General features: G+C 41.5%; 1 protein-coding gene and 1 long non-coding RNA gene across 3 annotated transcripts in view; one reads left to right on the forward strand and one right to left on the reverse strand.

Annotated features, from left to right (window-relative positions):
• Positions 1-7088, forward strand: part of LOC117938660 — a 25850-nt gene extending 18762 nt beyond the window's left edge. The window contains exon 3 of the long non-coding RNA XR_004655458.1: positions 7013-7088. This is a non-coding gene — a long non-coding RNA (uncharacterized LOC117938660). The remainder of the gene's footprint in view (positions 1-7012) is intronic.
• Positions 1-7103, reverse strand: part of camk1da (calcium/calmodulin-dependent protein kinase 1Da) — a 57704-nt gene that overhangs the window by 38321 nt on the left and 12280 nt on the right. The gene's annotated exons all lie outside the window — the stretch shown is intronic.

Here is a 7103-nt window from a genome sequence, read left to right on the forward strand (position 1 = left end):
ACACACACACACACACACACACACACACACACACACACACACACACACAGGACGGCCCGCAATAGCATCCAATGTGGCAAAAAGGTACAAGGCTGACAGCAGTGACAGCCACATAAACACTGCCAACCATGATGCTTAGTGAGCGAGGCATACAGAGGGACAGAAAGAGAGAGACAGAGAGGGGGAGGGGAGGGGAGCTAGACATAAAAACACATGACCTGACATGTTGAAGGTCTTCTGCTCTAATAACGGGTGTGAAAGAAGTGGTGAGGATAGTAAAAAAGGATCTGTTATAAGACTATAGAGCATGTTAGTGTAAGTCAGCTAATTTTTGCGTAGTATGTGGTTTTACTATTTATAATTCTGCATACAGTCATACATTTTGGAATGTAGACTTCTTTTGCATGAACATATTGACCTTTTGCTGTATTATAACATAAAATACAACTTGTTTTTGAGCCTTGGTAATAACCCAAATCCAGCCAGGCCTTTAGAAGACGAGTAAAAGACAACTTAAGAAAGTAGATTTATATTTTTACAGCCCTGTGGTTGACTGGAGAGCTGTGCAGGGTTTACCCCACCTCTCGACCAATGCCAGCTATGATCGGATCCAGCCCCCCCCGCAACCCTGAATAGGATAAATTGATACGTTGAATGGATTTATATTTTGCCGCAGGAGAGGGGACAACAACTGCATTGCCACTCTTTAGGAGCTGTTGTGTCGGAGGGGAGATTATCTACGCTGAGTATACATCACTGTGTTTGCCTAGATGCAGCCCTTTCATTATGTTTCCAGTCCTGTTCTCTTAACAGAGGTTCAGAAGTGAGGGGGGGGGGGGTCTATATGTATGTGTGTATATATATATATATATATATATATATATATATATATGTCTCCCCCTTACTTTTCTGTTGGCAGAGTGACACAGTCACCTCGTCCTTTTAAAGTATAATGTACCCTAAATACCCACAATCCAAAATCAAAAAGTTCAACAGAGAGGCAAATCCTTTCATCTGTGAAGCGGAGGTCACTCGTGTGTAGGCGGCACAATATATCATGTTTTCGTTGTCAGAGTAATATTAAGTGGAGCAATAAACATATTGCAAAAGGCTGCAACATATGGCGAAAGACACTCAAGAGCTTATGTATCAGTAGAACAAATATAACTGTCATTCTTTTTTAGTTGTGCCTCATATCTTCAATTTAATGTTGAATTTGTTCAATAAAAGAATGATTTCCTTTCATTCAACAAGCAATTTGCTGTATTTTAGCAGAACAATGGAAGCAGCAGAACTTAGAGTACACTATAAAATCGGTTGATTTATGCTAAGTAATATTGTTATTGCAATATTCAACTACATTATCGCATATTTCCCTCACATCGTGCAGCCCTACTCGTGCGTTAGCCAACTGGCATCAGCTCAGGCTCATTATAATAAAAAAATAATTACAATAGGATTTCAACTTACATAACCTTTGCAGATGATTAAATGAGACCATGAATGAGTGTTACTGAAGGGCTCTACAGCTTCCCCTCAACGAGCTGTTGAGATGTAGCTCCTTGTCTCCCGTCTGGCTGTTACACATGGAAATAAGTCATTAACAAGCAAATCCTCCACCATAATGGAGGCATACAGATTCGTGATCAAACGGCCTCTGGTGTATTGGTTGTATGAGTATAAATAAGCCTTTTGCTGTGAATATTTGAAGAAGATGTCATGAGGTGGCTTTCTGTTCGGCACACACACATGCTCGTACTTGTTTTTCCTTCTGATGAAACTATGCATTCACTTTCACAGCAGGTTTGCTGTATCTCTTTCACACACACACAAAACCTATCAAAACATATACCTCCGTCACACCCCGACAGTCACAGTAACAGTCACACACACACACACACACACACAAACAGGTGTTAACATAGCATACCAGTTGTTTAGTCAGCTTTATCTCGGCCCTGTTCAACGGATTACAAATTAATTTAATCACTGCTGCTGACGTCACAGTAGCTTAAGTTACACATACACAAACCTAACGAGGGAGATGTGTAAACAGCAGCAGAACGTTGTGTCGGGGTGTGGTAGGCCTTGAGGTCACACAGAGAGAAAGGCTAGGCGATATGATATGATGTCACCCCCCCTCTCCCCTGGCATGGTGAAGACTCCATGACTCAATCCGGAGCCAGTGACTCCAAATAGTTTAGTTTTGTGTTAAAAAGAGTGTTTCAAGGGAGTTTCATCAAATCTATCCAGCCGTGTCTGACATATTTAGTGGGAGAAATTCGTTCGAGAATAGGGCTGCAACTAACGATTATTTTCATTGTTGATTAATCTGTTGATTATTTTCCCAGGATATTGATCGGTTGTTTGGTCTATAAAATGTTGATCAGTGTTTCCCAAAGCCCAAGATGACCTCCTCAAATGTCTTGATTTGTTGAAAACTCAAAGATATTGATTCTCTATTAGACTCTCTTGGGCAGTCAACCAGCTGAGATGTCGTTTTTACACTTTGTTTTTTGTACAGATAACAAGTTTATTAGTGAGTTCTACAGTTATAGATGAATGGATTTTGTTACCTTTGGACAGTGCCAGGCTAGCTGTTAGGCCTATCCCGTTTCCAGTCTTTGAGCTAAGCTAAACTTAGCTCACGAGATTAGTGTCAATCTGAAATCGGATTTCTTGTCTATGTCACGTTCGAAAAATCTGGTTACTGAAAAAATACCTACCTGCCTTTGAGGAAATTAAAGCTCAGATGGGCCAATCTGGAATCTTGCTCCTTATGAGGTCATAAGGGGCAACATTACTGCCCCTTTCTCGGCATTGCCTGCCCAGAGAATTTGGCCCGCCCATGAGAGAAAAAAATCATGATTTTCAAACAAGCAAAGTGGCAGTCGGTCAAGGCCACACCCCCAGCCTCTATAATACTGTATCTGAAGAAACTTCAGATACATTATCAGGGGACCACTAAGGTCTATATAAAAACATCCAAAGAGCACCATGTCATGGGACCTTTAATACCAAGACGAAGAGCTGGTATGCATCCTTCCCCAGACTTCTACCAAAACGTACCCAGTCTGAGAAGCTGAGAATACATATGTGAGCTCAACTAAAAGCCGCAATCTGAATTTGCTCCCTACGGTTTTTCTACTACAGACAAAAGGAGGATGATCGGCTATTATGTCGCAAAGATGTCATCACACCAACATATAAATTAAAAAGGATGAAATAAACACCTGCTAACAAACTTTGACTACATGCACTGTGAGTGTGTGGGGAGCTCAAGTGGCATTACAAATGCTGAAAGCTAGACAGTGCTTCTCTGACTACACTGATGATGTTGCAGTCGTAAAACATTTTCTTACACACACATACCAACACACACAGCTGTGACCATACAGTAAAGTCTGTCACAAATTTAAAACCTTGACACTAAGAACTGTGCTTAACTGGGCCAAGATGCGGCCTTTAAACAGCCTTTTTGGCACACACACAGAAGGTTTATGTGTGTCATCTTATAGTAATATTACGTATGTGTATGTATACTGTGCTTCGGGGTGTGTGTGAGTGTGTGTGAGAGAGAGAAACAAAGAGTAAAATTCAAATTGGCTTTTTAACCGAAATATTGTACATCAGACCACATTTACACTCAGAACACCCTTCATACAAACTAGGGGTGTTTTTTATGGTATTGAAACTTGAAATTAAGAAAGAGAGAGAGAGAGAGAGAGAGAGAGAGAGATTCAGAGACAGAAAGAGAGAGAGATACAGAGGCAGAGAAAGGTCGAGAGACAGAGGGAGAGAGAGGGAGAGAGGGGGGGGAGAGAGAGAGAGAGAGAGAGAGAGAGAGAGAGATCCTCCTTCAAATACTCTGCAGTTTTTGTGACTTGGCTCATGTATGTGTGTTTATGTGTGTATGTCTGCCTGTTTATGTGTGTCTTTGAGTGTGTGTGTGTGTGTGTGTGTGTGTGTGTGTGTGTGTGTGTATGTGTTTGTGTGTGTGTGCGCGTGCAGTGCCCTAAATTACCTGTCCAGAAGACAGAGTGTGTGCTGGCCAGCAGTGTAGCCACTGCAGCCTTGCTTCCATTAACGGCAGCAATCATTCACAATCTGATGGGCAACAGCAAGTCCGTTACCACGGCAACCTGCTGCACGCCTGCCAAAAACTATGCCATGTATTATTTGGGTACACGTTGTTACACTTCAATTAATCTCAGCAATCTGATCGCTATAGGATACAGTCACAGAAGGGTTATCATGCTGAATAAAATGTTAACGAAGAAGCAGGTGAGTTATTAGCTAATAAAGAAATCATTCAACGTGATAAAAATGTATTTTCCATTGGTCACAGTTACCCGCTAGATCACACCAATCCCACGCCAAGGCTGTACAGACTAAAGTTGTATTTGAACTAAGGAGAGGGGTGGTGCTGGGTAAAGAGTGCAGAGCCTTTGTAATACACAGTCTTTTGCCGTTACAGACAGAAGTTCCCGAAGCTCGTCTCTCCTGGTAGACATTTTTATCGGCGTCTTCGTGTAATCCACCCTTGGATATTAGTTTTCTTCTGGTTTTGGAACATGCCCACTTATTGGCTGGGAATTCTTGCCCTTTGGGCTCAACCAAAAATAATAGAGACTTAGTAGCAGGTAGCTGCAGGGTAAAGGCCATTTGATGTCCAGTTCCTGTGATTCGAACATTTGTGTTCTCACATTCAGCTCTGCCGGTTAATGTCTAAAATCCAGTTTGCAGTGTGTGTGTGTGAAAGGGGCTTTAGAGTCATTTCTTCTGTACGTTTACTGGTAATGATTATAATATATTGTTATGTAAATGATTTTTAGTGAACAATGACGATTATATTCGTTCATATTCATGAGCTAATATATTCTGCAGAGTAAAGCTAGCTAAAGCCGAATTACAGCACAACACTTTAACACCCATCCTGTGGAAATTGAACTGAAGTGGTTTCACTTTAATTTTCCTTCAGTACTCCATCTGGGTTTTATATTATATTCTTGGGTTTTCTCCAAACAAATCTTAAAGAGCAACTATGCATTTTTTTAAGATTAATTTGCCTTAACTAAACAGCTTCAGAGTCATTGGAATGGTTATATGACTTTTTTCTAGTTGAATGGGGGTTGTCTTTCTTCCCCTACCGCTAGTTAGCGGAAGAACCACCATTGCAACTTGCCTCAGCGTCAGGAAGTACCGCGTGATATCAGTTCTCGCGATGTAACTATTGCTTCGTGGCACTGCACACATACGCCCATTCAACAACCGGCTAATAAGGTAACAATTGAGTTTTTCAGACTGTTGTCATGACAGCTCTATAGAGACACCTGCGAGCAAAAAGCCAGAAATGAGCGAAGATATGGCCCAAACTGCATAGCGCCCCTTTAACCGGTCCAATCAACGAACAGAGGGAGTGTCTGAGAACGATGACGTTGAGGTTGTGCGCTAGTTTTAGTTGTATTTTTGTAATGGATGCGGAGAAAGATGCGAGCAAAGCCTTTCAGTCCGTTGTGGCAACGCTGACAGTATTATAACCTTCATCAAACATATCCTAGTTTCACGGTTTTACGGTATTGCAATGACAGCTATAATAAATAAATGTATAATTTTTTAAATGTCTGCATAAAAAGCAACTAGTTTTTTTTCATTGAACACAATGTATTTTATTTCACACTGGCGGGGAGAGGGTTTTCTAAACTGCACTTTCTGTCCCTGAAGAAGATAAATAAAGAGCTCATAACTTAGGAACGGCATGACAGAAAAGTTTGGTTTTCAAACTGGGACATTTTCAAAACCTCGGTATACCTTGAAACCGATAACTGGCCCATGCCTACTCTATAAACATGATGCAATTTATGACGACCAGACTGCGGCTGATGCCGTCACAACATAGACAGTGTTCTTTACTGATGCTAAGCTATATGTAAAACCAGCTTAATGCAAAGACTTCCATGCCTGACAAGCCAGACCCGCATTGAGATGTTGGGTCTGGGATCTCACCATTGGCAGGGCTCAATCCGGTTTTCTTTCAAATACCTCTGCGCGCAGTGGATAGCGATACAACCAACCAGAGCAATGCTGGTTGATAGATTCAACTTTTGTCGTATCCAGTCAGCAAAACTCCCAACACATCTTCCTTTTTTAAGAATGACTTCAGAGCTTGACTCCACGTCTTCCAGAGTTGTGGCCAAAGCCGATTCGAAAGACAATCTTTGTTTTCAAGTAGCAGGAAATTCATGCGGAACCGTCGCAACTCTGCCGTCCTTATGTTAAGCCCGCCCACTGACTCTATACACGATGTGATTGGCCTGACCAGAATTAGGGTTTTCTAGCTCTCAAGCCAACGGAGAGTTGCTAGACTGACCCTGGCTGCAAATATTCGCTGTCGCTAGGGTGCGTCTAGATCTCTAGGTTAAAGACTTCCACCATGTTTACACCAATACTCTGGCTACTTTTGATCAGCATTTTGGGAAACGTTTGTTATCTCTTTAAACACAGACAAGAAAAACAACTCTGGGTAATATTGTGTGATGAACCTGGTCATTTTGTATTAGCTTTGGCACGGTTTTTTATTTGTTGTAGGACTAGTTCATCGGGATATTGTACTCGTTTGGACACTAAATCTACAAGGTAAGTACATTTGCCATGTGAGCCAACAGAACACCCAGAGATGATACACTTGTATCTCACAAGAAGACACAGTCACACACATACAACCAACCACGTACACACATGCCTGTTTACTGATAGCAGTCTGAATCTCCTCTACAAGGGACCCCTTACAAATATCACGGCCAACTAAAATCAAACTGATTAAAGGTTCCTGAAAATAGATTTGAGTTCTGTTAATCATGGAACTGACCATAATGTTTTTTTGATACCCAAGTCCGATATAAGTAATTAAAGGTCCCATGACATGGTGCTCTTTGGATGTTTTTATATAGACCTTAGTGGTCCCCTAATACCATATGATGTCTCTTTCTCAAAATGTAGAATTACAGCCAAGAGAGCCAGTCCCCCAATAAGCTTCCCTTAGTATGTGCCATTTGTGAGTCTGTAGCTTTGAGGAGGAGAGAGGGGGGTGGGGGGTAAGGGGG

Source organism: Etheostoma cragini, chromosome 23 (genome assembly GCF_013103735.1).
Source record: "Etheostoma cragini isolate CJK2018 chromosome 23, CSU_Ecrag_1.0, whole genome shotgun sequence".
Lineage (NCBI taxonomy): Eukaryota > Metazoa > Chordata > Actinopteri > Perciformes > Percidae > Etheostoma > Etheostoma cragini.